This window comes from Castor canadensis, chromosome 10 (assembly GCF_047511655.1).
Source record: "Castor canadensis chromosome 10, mCasCan1.hap1v2, whole genome shotgun sequence".
Taxonomy (NCBI): Eukaryota; Metazoa; Chordata; class Mammalia; order Rodentia; family Castoridae; genus Castor; species Castor canadensis.
The window spans coordinates 36,232,184-36,248,520 of record NC_133395.1 but is presented as its reverse complement, the minus strand read 5'-3'; positions in this window follow the sequence as shown (position 1 = coordinate 36,248,520).

Sequence of the window (16,337 nt, the reverse complement as noted above, 5' to 3'; positions counted from 1 at the left end):
GAGAGTAAGGGTAAAGGAGTAAATTCAGAAGGTGCTATAGGAATAGAGGTTCTAGGACCAGTAACAATTTTATGTGCTGGGGGAGAATACTCAAGGTTTCAACTTTTGTACATCTTGGGACTATTGGTGGCTTCATTCAAACCAGAAAATACAATAGCAGAATCAAACTCAAAGTGAAGGATGACTCTGACATTTAGACATGTTAGATTCTGTGGGGTAAGGGCCATCCAGTGGAGATGCTAATGGGTAGGATTGGGTTTCAGAAGACCATCCATGCAGGAAATATGAGCTTCTAAATCATTCAGAAAGAGAGAGAGGTTTTAAACCATAAGATGTGAATAGATGTCCAGTAGAGAAAAGGTGGTTGATAAAATGTACATGTAACAGTGACAACAAAGCCTCTAGAAATATTGCAGGCTGGGAGAAGAACACAATCACACACACACACACACACACACACACACACACACACACACACACAAATGGAAGGAAAGAAGGGAGGAAGGGAAGGAGGGAGGAAGGGAGAAAGGAAAAAAAGGAGATAAGAGACTTAAGAGAATATGTTCATAGTTAGAAATATGAGTGGGTTTTAAATAAGATTCAGAAACTTTATATTGTTAGAAAAAATAAGTCAAAGAAAAAAGAAATCTTTCATCCAAGCAGAATGAACACATTTGAGAGGAAGATGAACCTTTGTCCCTTTAAAGGATTGAAGGGTAGGTCCAGCCACAGAGGTGAGACACAAAAAAATATTAAAGAATATATATGCTACATTAGCTTGAATTAACTTGTTCTCCCAGTTTCATTATTAACAGCAAAAACAATAGCATGAGCACCTACTGCCATGAGACCACTTGATATCTGTGACATAGGAGTGAATTAATTAACTGAACGTTAGGTTGCATGGAACCACTAAGCCCAAAGTATGACTTGGGAGTTTCAGAATCTCTGCCTATAAGCTAGCAATTGCTGTTCACATCACATAGTTGAGTAGGTCTCAAAATGTATCAATGAGTCTCCATTGCAAGAAAAAAGAAATAACCCCTAAACTAATAGGGATCCCTAATGGGGAAAAAATGGTGATGGCACAAATGCTTTAAACTTGGCAAAGGGTAAACAAATAAATTGAATGATCAGAAAATACACATGAGCTGCAAAGAAGTAATGCAAATAGCAATCCATTTTTTATAATTAAGGCTTAGCTAAATTATCATTTGGTCACTATGATAGTTTTTATAGAACTATAAATACCAACAGGGGATTCATAGAAAAAATTGCCTTGCAGCATTTTTGAAAAAAATTAATGCATATTCAATATTGATCTTGATTTGTGCATGCTAAACTGTGCCTCCTCAACTAAAATATTTGTGAAGAAGCCAATAACATGCTGTAATTTCATATGACACTAATAAAATAACGCAAATGACAATTCATTTTTGTTTACTTGTCTATGACCTAATGGGTGGATAAATTTTGTTAAAAGAGGAAGCAAAACCTTGGTGCACAGTAGGCATATTTATAAAACAATTGTGATTGATTTTCTTGGTCACTTTCCTAAGAGAGAAAGTAAAACGATCAATCTCTTGGAATTCTCTCAGGAAAAGTGTTTTTATAGCTGTTGATATATGTTATGAATTTCAGAGGACCACAGTCACATATATTAGGTACTTCCTTTTGTATCCTAAGATATAATAGAGTAATGGTGCTGCAAATAAAGTCCAAAGAAGTTAAAAATATGCAAAACAGTCCCATTATAATCACTTTATATGTAACAGGACTAATTTTCTTTACCCAAAATTGCTGAAATTAGTAACACTAATGCTGTTTTCTTATACTCAAAGGATGTTAATAAGGGGGAAAGCAAGATGGCCAATGAAGTCTTAGACTCAAGGAAAAATACAGAGCAAATAAGAACTATTTTCCATCTAATCCAATTTTGTTAGTCATTCATTATGAAGATGCAATGAATTAAGAACTTAGTTAGGTTTGTTTAGTGCTGCATAAGGTTTGCAGGAACTCATTTGCAGGAGAAAACACAATAATGGATCTTAAGAAAATAAATCTGGGGCTCTGGATGTAACTGTATGGTGCACGTGCAAGGCCCTTGGTTCAATCCTCAACAAATAGATTGATAGATAGATAGATAGAGCCTGGCTCCAGGGGCTCATGCCTACAATCTTAGCTACTTGGAAGACTGAGATCAGAGGAATAATGGTCCCAGGCTAGTTCAGGCAAAAATATTTGTGAGACTCCCATCTCACCAGAAAAAAAAAAAAAACTGGGCATAGTGGCATGCCTGTCATCCCAGCTGCAGTGGTGGGAAACTTAAAATAGGAGGATCACAGTCCAGTCTGGCCTATGCAAAAAGCAAGACCCTATTTCCAAAATAACCAGAGTAATAAAGGTCTGGAGGTGTGACTCAAGCAGTAGCAGTAGAGCACCTATCTTGCAAGTGTGAAGCCCTGAGTTCAAACCTCAGTACCATCAAAAAAATAAATAAATAACAATAATAAATAAATAATTGGACCTGATTCTTTGGTGCTTTTATTTCGTCATCATCATTCAAATCCTTAGACATGTCAACTCTTTTGGACACTAATAATCCATTTAGGCTATGATAGAAACATTAACAGTTAAAATGCCACTTAAACCCAGGAGTGCCTGTACAAGAGTTTCTGTGAGGCGCACATCCTCTTGAGAAAATATTGTGTGAATTTTGCTCTCATATGTACAGAACTGAAATGCTAAACAGAATGGTGACTTAGTGAAAGATCAGCTGTCAAAAAACTATTAGAATTGGATTCTGCCTAACAGTAGTACTTAGACTCTTCTTGCCTCCAGACAAAGGGATATCCAAGTTAGCATGTTAGTTATCCTCATTAGTTAATCTTTTCATCACTGTATAAGAAAATGCAACTCAAAATCAACCAGGGACTTAAATGCAAAAGCTAAAACTATAAAACTTGCTAAAGAACAATTAGGACAAAATTTTTATGACTTCAGTTCAGGCAAAGATTTCCTAAATTTGATACCTAAAGTATTATAGGTAAAATTAAAAAATTTGATAAATTGAGCTTTATCAAAATTAAAATCTTCTATTCTTTGAAAGACACTGTTAAGAGAAGGAAAAGACAAATTATAGATCTAGAGAAAATATTTGAAAGAATAAACATATACTAAGGAACTTACATCCAGATATAAAAAAAAAAACTCTTAGAACAATAATAAGAAAACAACTGTATGTTTTTAAATGGGCAAAAGATTTGAATAGACTCACCAGAAAAGATATATCGATCAAAAATAAACACATGAAATGATGCTAAGTATTATTACTCATTAAAGAAACCCAAATTAAAACCACAATAAGATACCACTGTATTTCTATTAAAATAGAGAGTTTAAAAAGACCAACCATATCAAGGGTCAACAAATGTGGAGTAACTGGACCTCTCATACACTACTGGTGGGAATGTAAAATGATAGAATTACTTCAGAAAACAGTTTGACAGTTTCCTAACATGTTAAGTAGATACCTGCCACATGATACAGTCATTGTTTGTCTAGGTATTTACCCAAGAGAAAGAAAATCCTGTATAAAACCTTTATATGAAAGTTCATAGTAGCTTTATTTGTAATAGCCCAAACTCAAAATAACCCAAATGTCCTTCAACAAATGGCAGTAAATCCACACAATAGGGTAACAATCAGAAACAAAAGGATATACTACTGATAAACAGAACAACATGGGTAAGTCTCAAAATAATTATGTTTAGTAAGGAAGCCAGACAAAACAGAATGCACGATGCTGTTCGATCCCATTTATGTTACTCTACAAAATGCAAACAAGCTAATCTAGAGTGACAGGCAGCAGATCATTGGTGGTCTGATAGGACAGGGTGGACATAATAGGAGCATTTGAGAGGGAAGGGAAAAGGAGAAAATACAGGCATGAACAGGGAAATGTTTGGGCAGGGCTGACATGTACAGCATCTTGGTTGTGGTGATGGCTTCATGGGCCAAAATTTTGAAATAGTGTACCTTAAATATACACAGCTTATTGTATGGCAATCGTATTTCAATAAAGTCATGTTTTAAAAAATGAATGTTGTTACATCTTGGATATAAAATGTCCCTCAAAAAGGTTCATGTGGTGAAGACTTGGTTCCAAGCTGATGACGCTATTGACAGGTGATTGGCTCTTGAAGGTGCTAACTTCAATGGATTAACTCATGGGTGAATTCATAGCTGAATGGACTAAGAGGTGGGGTCTAGTTGAGGGAAGTGACTTTGGAGGGTATTTCTTGTCTATGGACCCTTCCTCCCCCTGTCTCTCTGCTTCCCAGCCAACATGAGGTAAGCAGCTTTGCTCCACTACACAGTCCCTGCCCTGCACTCTACCTCAATGCAAGTCTACAGCGATGGGGCCAGCTCATCATGAACTGAGACCTCTGAAACCATGAGCCAAAGTAAACCTTTCTTACCTTTATCTCAGGTAGTTCGTCAGTGGCAAAAGGCTAACTAACACAAAGTTCTAACCCATTTTTGCTTTAATGGAATATTCTAGACAAAGAAAAATGCAAATAAGTAAAGAAAAATATTTTCCTCATAAACTTTTGAGTCCAGTCTGTTAATGGAATCTGAGTTTATAACATCTTACTTCAAACTTTTTTGTGGATGTGGCACTCCCATTACTAATCCCACATCCCCAAGGGCATTTTACAGTTGATTGTTTATGCATCTCGGAAACTTAGTAGACTCTTAAAAGCTAATTGTATGTCAATTGTATGACAGGTACACTTCAAATGCATGATATGCTCTATTTTATTTATTCCTCATGGTAATGCCATGAAGTAGATGTCATTGTAATTCCCATCTTATAAGAGTAGAAATTGGGACTCGTGTGTAAGTAAATTCTCAAGGTCACAGGGCAAGTAAGTCCTAGTGAAAGAATTTGGACTGTAGCAGAGACTGAAGTGCACATGCCTGAACACTATGCTACATAACTTCAATGTGGTATAAGAATGAGTGGTCATGTGATCATTTACTTACCAGTAGAAAAAAGAGCAATATTGTTTTCCAAGCCTGCCATAACAAAGTACCCCAAACTAGGTAGCCTAATACAATAGACATTTGGCTATTTGGAGGCTAGACATTCAAAAGGAAGATGGAGATACCAGAACCCTCCTTTCGCTGATGGCTGTAGAGGGGAAGCTTCCATTGCTCTTTTGCCTTCTGCTCTTTGTAGTCAGTCCTTGGTATTCCTCAACTTGTAGGTCCTTCATTCCAGCCACGTAACCATCTTCCTGTGTCTGTTCACATCACATTATCTCTGTGCAACATCTCTTTCTGAGTACAAATTTTCCCATTTTTCCAAGATATAATGACCTCATTCTAACTTGATCATCTCTGAGAACATCCTTTTCCAACATAAGGTCACCTTCTCAAGGCACTGGGTTTTAGGACTTCAATATTTGTTTTTAGAGGATCATAATCCATCCCATAACAGGAGGTAATAGGTTGTAGAGCTAAAGGATCTGGGGAAACTGTAAGATCTGCCTTTATAACTATGAATAAATTCATGACCTTAACCACTGGTATAATCAAGTATCAGGAAATGGAGGCAGGAGGACTGCATGTTTGAGACCAGCCTGTGCTACAAGGCAACAACTTGTCTCAAAAAAACCAAAGGAAAAAAATAATAACAGGATTCTACCAGGCAAATTTGAAAGGGCATTTTAGAATGTACAAAGTCAGGACAATCAGGAAAAGCCATCGTCTCTACCTTCAAAATCAATCCACAGTTTGGCAACTTTTCTTCACCACGCATTCTAGGCTACCATCTCTCACTTGTGATAGACTCCTCCCTCTCTCATCTCGTTGCTTCTAATTTTGCCACCCTCTACAGTCCAGTCTCATCAAGCACCCAGCATCACCTTTTCAAAAATGTAAGTCAGATCACAGTTATTTCACTCAGACTTAACACTAATGCCCTTATTCTGAAGCTCTAATAAACCTTGGAGATAGAACCACTCAATCTTCCCCACTGCCTTCCATGGTACTATCATCTCTTAGATGTCTTCACCCTACTCACTCTCTGCAGTCAGACCAGTTTCCTTGCTATTCCTATCACAGGACAAGGTCTTTGCAATGGTGTTTCCTCCGCTGAAACTTTTTCCCTCTGGATATCCACATGGCTAGGCTAATTTCCTTGTCCTCCTTAAGTCATACTCAAGTGTCACCTATCTCAAGCACTCTGTATGAGATTGTACCTCACCTTTCTCCAAAAAACTACCACCTCACATTCTCAATTCTCTTCACTCTACTCAATCTTATCCTTACAACACTTTCTAACATACTGTAAGTTTCTTAGCAACAAAGCTCACTGAAAGTATTAGCTCTAAGATGGTAGAAATGTATGTTCTCTTCACTGATAGATCCCTAGATGCAGTGGCTGCAACATAAGTAGTCACTTTTTTCTTTAATCAGTGAAAAGTTCATTGAAGTGAGAAAAAAAGTTGACTGCAAATAGTAGTTGTCACTGGAACATTAGGAGCCTGTGGGACAAATGAAGAAGGTAAAATTAAGTTTGTAGAGGGTCCATCCATGCTTGCAAATGAGTGCCTACAAGTGAGGACACATCCATAAGATTTGCTCCTGGAATGTATATTTGCATGTTAGTTCACTCAGATGTAGTACAGGTCAGACAAACAAACTCAACTTTCAGTATTCACCAAAATGAAATTTAAAAAATAGTTTTTATGTTGTCATAAACCTGATCCTTCCTGTGTGTGATAGAAATGTGATTGTTCACAGCACAGATACTGGAAAACTGCCTGGGTTTATGTTCCACCAATGGCTGAAGAACCTTGAGCAAATTACTCAGCCTCTCTTTGTCTGATCTATAATGAAATGGGTTGTTTTGAGGTTTAAAGAGTCTAAATAGGTACAACAATTGAAACAGTGCCTGGACATTGGAAGTACTGCATAAATTTCTTCTTTTCTGGGAGTAGGGGTGGGGGATATATTCAGAGCCTCATACTTGCTAGGCAAGCCCACTACCACCTGAGCCACACTCTCAGCCCTTTTTGATTTTTATTTGTTTCTCAGAGAGGGTCTCATGCTTTTGCTTAGGCCAGACTCAGACCACAATCCTCCTACCTCCACCTCTACAGTAGATGGGATTACAGATGTGTGCCACCAAGCCCATTTCAGTACTACATGAATTTTTTATAGTGCTACTTACTGTGTGGTAATCTGGAGTAACCTTTTTGTTTTCTCAATCATTTCTTCAACAAGTAATAATTAAGTTTATTAGGACTACAATCCCCTCATAGCTAAGATATCAATAATTCTAAACAAAAATTTCAGATATTTTCTTAAATTACAATTTCATCTTTCCTCCAAAAGTTTTGAACTTTACAAGTTAAATAAGCTTTTTATGCTTAAATATTTGTGGGAATTTTCATCTATTTTTAAACTAGCAAAATTTGTGGGAATTTTCATCTATTTTTAAACTAGCAAAATTTAAGATCTTATTGTTGAAGCAAACACTTGAAATAATAAATGTTCGGTTGTCTTTTGCTTTTAGACCTCTTCTGTCTCAGATTTCCACAAATTCCAATCAGGATGAGCAATATTCATTAAAGTACCCACTGCTTGTTTTATTATTTATGGTTTAGATGTCTTTCTCTTCAGACAAAGAGGCAGATTGTCTTCTAGCTGAGACACCTGGAAAGTGCATGAAGTACAAAGGCCATGATTCAATAGTCTGCAAAGCCATCAACAAGCAATTACTTCTGCATGTGATAGGAGACCATCAGCTTCAAACACAGAACATTCTTTGGGAAGATTAGTCCAAATTACATTTTATTACCTTGGCCCACTTGAATGGCCTAAACTTCATCTACTTCTTATTCTAATGGAATTCCAACTGGGGCATTGCTGTATTGTTTATGACATGTTTGGAGTTCTTGTGTTATCAGCCTGCATTCATGAGAGAAGCTTCAAACAGTATCAGATAACAGGGAACTGGATGTTGGATGTTGTACAGCACAGGGGATTTTATCATCTTGTTGAACCAGTAGCAGTGATTAAATTAAACGGTCTGAACAAAGCTTTTGCATGTCAGAGAGTTGCATGGCAAAATGAAAGACTGACACACTTCAAAGATCAGAGGAAGGAGAGAGGGCTAGGAAAACACAATTATGTAACTTCTAATTTACGACATTAGAATCAGTAGTTAAGAACAGTGTCCCTTTTACTTCATCTTTAAACTTTTTGGTATTCCTTCTTTCACTTTCTAAGTGCATTTTCCTACATCCTTTTTCATATTACCTATTTCATTTAACTTGGAACATTGACTGAAAGATGACATAGTTTGAGAGTTTTTACTTTTGTTATCTTTCTTTGTGCAATGAGGGTTTTTTATTTGCCTAATTTAAAATTTTTCCTCTTATTTCCAAATGAGATATTTTAAGAAGAAAATCCCCCAGGGAGATTAAGATGTCTCCAAAATTTATAAGATGGTTTTTACTTAGAAAAATATCAGATGTTTTTTTCTACTTCAAGAATAAAATAAAAATTAGGGGGCTGGAGGTACAGCTCAAGTATGGTGTAGTGCTTGCCTAGCAAGCATGAGGCCCTGGATTCAATCATCAGCACTGCAAAACAAGAAAGAAGAAAGAAACAGAGAGAGAGGAGGAAGGAAGGAAAGAAGGAAGGAAGGAAGGAAAGAAGGAAGTCTGTCTTTATTTTTATAAACCAAAATATTTTTATATTTAAACTCTCTTGAAGCTTACTAATGAAATTTATCTAAAACTTATCTAAAAGTATGTGAGATACAAATAATTTTCACAGGAATCCACATTTCCATTTATGAAACATTTAAATCAACAAAATGTTCCAACATTAGTGGGAATGTAAATTAGTAGAGCTACTGCGGAAACCAGAATAGAGGTTTCTTAAAAGACTACAAATAGAACTGTCATATCAGCCAAAAAAAATAAAATGGACACAAATTAAATGAGCACTCAAGTAAAGAAGTTAGAGGAAAAACAAAAATATCAGAAAAAGTACAAAGGAATTATTAACAAACAAAAATTCAAAAATTAATAAAAACAAAAGAACAGAAAGCTTTAGGATAATTAAACTATAAACCGTTATTTGGAAAAAGTAAAAAAAAAAAAAAGCTCTCAGCAAGTTTACTTAAGAAAAAGAGGAGGAAAACAATGTTAGCAATCAGAATGGATCTCCAGAGATTAAAATTTCAAATTGTAAGAAAATGTTATGAACACAGAACCCAGAAAGCAAAAGAGAGAATTATTGATTTTATCTCATAAAAACTTAAAACTTTTGTTTGGCAAAGCTATTCATAACAAATTTAGAAGATAAATTATAACCTGGGAAAGTGTTTGAGATACATATGAAAGACAAAATAAGTAAAACGCCCATAAAAAAATCTCAGAAGAAATAAATATGGCCACACGGCTTCAAAAATGTGCTATCTCTTTTACCTAGCAGTTCTATTTTTAGTAATTCATGTTATAAAATATTTGAAAATATATAGTCAGGTGGCCATTATGATTACTTTATAATATAGAAAAATGAGAAACAACTTAATTCTTTGGTTGAAAAAAGTCACAGTACAAACATAATATGAATTAATATGCATTAATTGAAAGAGTCTAAAAACAGGTAAATAACAGGAAGTTGAGGGAGATAAGCAGGTTACAGAAGACTATGTAACACATGATCAAAATTATGGTTTGGGGGCTAGGCACATTGGTTCATATCTATAATCCTAGCTAATTGGGAGGCAGAGATTGGAGAATCAGCCCAGGTAAAAAGTTACTGAGACCCCATTTCTACCAACAAATTGAGCTTCAAGGCACACCTGTTGTCTTAGGTATGCAAGGGGCATGGGTAGGAAGATTGCAACCTGAGACTAGTGCCAGGCAACAGCACAAGACCCTATCTGAAAAATAGCTAAAGCAAAAAATGGTTGGGGCATGGTTTAAATCAAATATATATGGATTTTTTTTTAAATGAAGGGAGGGAAAGTCACATATGTAAAGAAGTACAAGGAGGAATATCCTCCTGTCTAGTAACAATGAGTACCTTTGATAATCAGAGTTATGATCACACAACTCTAGTTTCCTTCCATTAAGAGCAATCTTCTTTTTTGTCATGACACTGTCTGATTGAGGAAACTTGTGCCACTTGTCCTGTAGAAAGTCCCACCACTGGGTCATTGAACTGGTGGTGTTGTATAACTAATTCCTCTACCTCCATGTTTTCAACTGGATTTTAAGTCTAAAACTTTGATTACACATTGAAATGAGACACTTGGTAAAATATAAGCAGTTTTTGTTGGGGAATAAAAATACAGTTAAGGAGAACACAATATTTACTTTTTCTGATACATATTTCAATATTATTCAGGTTTTGCAGTAAGCATGTAAGTGTGAAATCCTTTTTTAAAAAAATGGACATTTTCAATGATACAGAAGAAATTTAATGGTATGAAAATCATATACTTAAAGAAAAAAAGCTGGGAGAAAATATTTGTCAACTATACATCAGACAAAGGACTGATAACCAGAATATATAGGGAACTTAAAAAACTAAATTCTCCCAAAACTAATGAACCAATAAAGAAATGGGCAAGTGAACTAAACAGAACTTTCTCAAAAGAAGAAATTCAAATGGCCAGAAAACACATGAAAAAATGCTCACCATCTCTAGCAATAAAGGAAATGCAAATTAAAACCACGCTACGATTCCACCTCACCCCTGTTAGAATAGCCGTCATCAGCAACACCACCACCAACAGGTGTTGGTGAGGATGCGGGGAAAAAGGAACCCTCTTACACTGTTGGTGGAAATGTAGACTAGTACAACCACTCTGGAAAAAAATTTGGAGGCTACTTAAAAAGCTGGACATCGATCTACCATTTGATCCAGCAATACCACTCTTGGGGATATACCCAAAAGACTGTGACACAGGTTACTCCAGAGGCACCTGCACACCCATGTTTATTGCGGCACTATTCACAATAGCCAAGTTATGGAAACAGCCAAGATGCCCCACCACTGACGAATGGATTAAGAAAATGTGGTATCTATACACAATGGAATTCTATGCAGCCATGAAGAAGAACGAAATGTTATCATTCGCTGGTAAATGGATGGAATTGGAGAACATCATTCTGAGTGAGGTTAGCCTGGCCCAAAAGACCAAAAATCGTATGTTCTCCCTCATATGTGGACATTAGATCAAGGGCAAACACAACAAGGGGATTGGACTATGAGCACATGATAAAAGCGAGAGCACACAAGGGAGGGGTGAGGATAGGTAAGACACCTAAAAAACTAGCTAGCATTTGTTGCCCTTAACGCAGAGAAACTAAAGCAGATACCTTAAAGCAACTGAGGCCAATAGGAAAAGGGGAACAGGTACTAGAGAAAAGGTTAGATCAAAAAGAATTAACCTAGAAGGTAACACACACACGCAGAGGAAATCAATGTGAGTCAATGCCCTGTGTAGCTATCTTTATCTCAACCAGCAAAAACCCTTGTTCCTTCCTATTATTGCTTATACTCTCTCTACAACAAAATTAGAAATAAGGGCAAAATAGTTTCTGCTGGATATTGAGGAGGGGAGAGGGAGGGAGGAAGTGGGTGGTAAGGGAGGGGGTGGGGGCAGGGGGGAGAAATGAACCAAGCCTTGTATGCACATATGAATAATAAAAGAAAAATGAAAAAAATAAATAAATAAAGCATCAGATACTAAAAAAGAAAAAAAGCAAATTACAAAGTAAATAGGATATTTTTATTAAAGAAGGGTTGTTCATTTATGTATGTGTACATGTGTTCACATGTATATCCATGTAGACATTTATCAAGATAGATGAAAAATATTAGCAATGGTCACATGTGATAGTGGCTTTGTTGATTTTCTGTCTTACTTTTGGTTTTGTTTAATTACAGCTTTTTCTGATAAGCATGTGGTGCTTTTGCAAGGGAGTGAAATTTGTGGTTATGTCAAAAACCAACAATTAGGTGCTGAAAATAGTAACTTCTTACAATGAGGAAGAAGAGAGAACATAGAAAAAGTATATTCAACAGCTCTAAAGTAGCAATGTAAACAAGTAATGGCCTGGTTTTCTAAGAAAATACCAAATTATGTTCAATATACGTGATTTTATTTTTCTCATCCATGCATTCCTAGAAAAATGTGTCCCTAAATGTGTCTTCACAGGAGGCAGCATTTTGCAGCTTTCATTAAAACTGTGTTTGAGGGCAGCAGACAGGGAAATATGTTCATTCCATAGGACTTTGTCCACTGAACAAATCATAACTACGACCAGATTTCATTAAAATCATTATAGCAACCATGACCTGCTAAATAATTTAAGATATAAAATTGTATTCTAAGTAATAAAAACAAACATGAATATGGTGTTTATTAGTATGCAAGAGCCCTGGACGTGTGTAAATCAGCACATAATGTACCAAGTTATGAGTTTTACCTGTTTAACCTTTATTTGGCAGTCTTTTCATTAAGAAGTTGTTATAAACATAGCTCTATGTCAACCAGAGGTATTCAAATCATTGTAAGCAGTCAAGCAGTTCTTGGCATAGACCACTCACAGAAGCAGTTGGTTGTTGCCCCTCAATCCTTATTCTTGTTTTAAATGTGGAGATGTGAGGTGTTGGAAAGAATGAATACACAAATCTGTTCCTCTCTTTTTCATCTCTTGATTTGTCTTTCCTACCCTCAACCACAGTATAAACTTAACCAGCAAAATAAATCAGAAGGAATTCTGAGTGTTAGAAAAAAACCATAGAACTTCACCTTATTAATAATGGTCTGGGCTAAAGGTGTTTATATTGATCTCTGTCTTCCTATTGCTTTTTTTTTTTTTTAGCCTGACTGGGAATTGAACTCAGGAACTCATGCTTGCTAAGCAGGTGCTCTACCACTTGAGTCACACCCCCAGTACTTTTGCAGTAGTTTATTTTTCAGATAAGTTTTCTCACTTTTGCCTGGTCAGCCTCAGACCATGATCTACCCATGTACCACCTTCCAAGTAGTTGGTATACAGGAGTGCACCACTCCGCCCAAAGTGTGTGTGTGTGTGTGTGTGTGTGTGTGTGTGTGTGTATAGAGAAAGAGAGAGAGCGAGAGAGAGACAGCATAATGAAACCCATCAAACACTGTTTGGGAGACAGTTTTCCACTGTTGAGGAAAACTGGAGTTAAGGGAATGTAATAGAGGAAGTGAACTTGCTCAAAGCACACTATATGCATCTATGGAATTATCACAATGAAATCCCCTTGTGCTATTATTGTATGTGAATTAAAAAATAGGAAAATACTTTAAAAGAATGCATTATATATTTCAAAATCTCTAGAACACAGAAAAGGTTAGTTCAAGAGGTGAGTGTGTTCTTATTTAGCATAAAAAGGAAAGACGTTCTGATACAAGTAAATCTTAAAAATCTTATGCTAAGTGAAATAAGACAAACTCAAAATGACAAATAGTGTTTGATTCCACTTATATGAAATATGTAAAATAGGCAAATTCAGAGAGACAGAAAACTAAACTAGAAGATATCAGGAACAGAGAGTAGGAAAGAACGAGAACTTACAACTAATGGTTACAGAAGTTCTGTTTGGGATAATAGATAAGTTTAGAAATAGTGGTGATGATTGAGTAACACTGTGATGATAAGTAATAACACTAAATTGTACAATTATAAATGGTTAAAATGGCATATTTATTTTTTCCTAAATCTCTCACTTTAAATAAAAATTTTAAAACATGAGTACAGTCCACAACTCTTTATCCACAATTCCAAAATGTAAAAAAAAAAAATTCTGAAAACTGAGATTTGTTCTTTTAACTCACTTGATGGCAGAATTTAATTTGTTTCTGAATTCATTTGACTAAAACATGCGACCTAAGTTGAAGTGAGCCTATTTAGTCTTCATCTTACCTAGTGCTAATCTATTTGTTTTGGTATGTTAATATTGACATTTAGTTGGGATGCTGCCTTGACCTCACTGGGATGTTTTGTAATAAACAGTATATGCTTCTTTTTACATTTATATAAATGAAAATGGTCAGAATTCCAAACCACAACAGATAATGGACCTGTAGAAAGTTTTACACTGGTCAATATCACCATTTACGGTGCCAAAAGTTTTTCCCCTAAATTGTAATACCATTCTGGAGGGATCAGTTTATTCGTAATTAAAGATTTTAAAAATTGAACTAGGCAAGGAAATAGCAGCTTACAAAATTCTTCACTGTCACTGTCTCAGGAAACTTACTAGGGTTGATGGGAGAAAGTGTCTGTGACTATACAGAGGAGCAGGAGGAAGACCCTTCTGGCAATGAAATAGCTCTGTATCTTGATTGTGGTTGTGGTTACATGGACATACATGTGATAAAATGATGCAGAATTACACATACACATTGTACCAATGTCAATTTCCTGGTTTTGGCATTGTACTATAGTTACATAGATATAAATATTAAGGAAAACTAGGTAAAGGGTATATGTAAATGCACCTGTGTTAGTCCACTCAAACTGCTAAACCAAATAGCCTATAAACAACAGAAATTTATTCCCTCCATTCTGGAGATTAGGAAATCCAAGATGAAGGGGCCAGTAAATTTGAAGTCTGGTGACAGCTGCTTTCTGGTTCAAAAATGGCCACTTTTCTCTGTCTTCACTTGATGAACATGTGAAGGGCCTCTCTCACACCTTTATAAGGGCACTAGTTCCATTCATGAGACTTCTTCACAACCTAACCAATTCCTAAAGGCCTGCCCCCTAATGCTTTCACTTTGGGGGTTATGATTTCAACATGAATTTTAGAGGGATACAAATTTTCAGACCGTTGTAACTCTGTACCATCTTTGCAACTTCCTGTGAATCTATCATCTCTAAAAAGTTAAGGAAAAAAATCCAAGAAGGCAAGGAAATGGCAACTCGCTTCATGAGTCTAAATTCTTTGCTGACTGCCTCAGAATAGTTGTCTTCATTTTCCCCTCAGACTCTTCAAAGAGAATACAGGAAGAATTTAAACTAAGTGAGATAAGTAGTGGCCCAAAAAGGCCCAGAATCCTTTAGGTAGGTCCTTTAAACATAAGGCCTATTCTATCCACTTTTTTTTGTCTTTTTTTTCTTTTGTGTCCCCATTTTTAGACTGCAAGTAACCGTAGGTTAGGCCTTTACACAATTTTGACTATCTTAAAGGGGTCTTGATTTTGCAGCACAATGACTTCCTGTGACAAACTTAAAAATACTGAGACAACTTGCTGCAAGATTTCAGCCTTGGCTCCACCCTCTACCCTTAATCTGAGTCTGAAGCATATGCAGACTTCCAGCCAAGACATTAAGTAATTTTATTTATTTCCATAGCTACCAGACTCTACCTTAACTTCTCTGTCCCTGTGACATACCACTTTTTTTTTTCATTTTTCTTTTATTATTCACATGTGCATACAAGGCTTGGTTCATTTCTCCCCCTGCCCCCACCCCCTCCCTTAACCACCCACTCCACCCCCTCCATCTCCCCCCACAATACCCAGCAGAAACTATTTTGCCCTTGTTTCTAATTTTGTTGTAGAGAGAGTATAAGCAATAATAGGAAGGAACAAGGGTTTTTGCTGGTTGAGATAAGGATAGCTATACAGGGCATTGACTCACATTGATTTCCTGTGCATGGGTGTTACCTTCTAGGTTAATTCTTTTTGATCTAACCTTTTCTCTAGTACCTGTTCCCCTTTTCTTATTGGCCTCAGTTGCTTTAAGATATCTGCTTTAGTTTCTCTGCGTTAAGGGCAACAAATGCTAGCTAGTTTTTTAGGTGTCTTACCTATCCTCACCCCTCCCTTGTGTGCTCTCGCTTTTATCATGTGCTCATAGTCCAATCCCCTTGTTGTGTTTGCCCTTGATCTAATGTCCACATATGAGGGAGAACATACGATTTTTGGTCTTTTGGGCCAGGCTAACCTCACTCAGAATGATGTTCTCCAATTCCATCCATTTACCAGCGAATGATAACATTTCGTTCTTCTTCATGGCTGCATAGAATTCCATTGTGTATAGATACCACATTTTCTTAATCCATTCGTCAGTGGTGGGGCATCTTGGCTGTTTCCATAACTTGGCTATTGTGAATAGTGCCGCAATAAACATGGATGTGCAGGTGCCTCTGGAGTAACAGTCTTTTGGGTATATCCCCAAGAGTGGTATTGCTGGATCAAATGGTAGATCCATGTCTAGCTTTTTAAGTAGCCTCCAAATTTTTTTCCAGAGTGG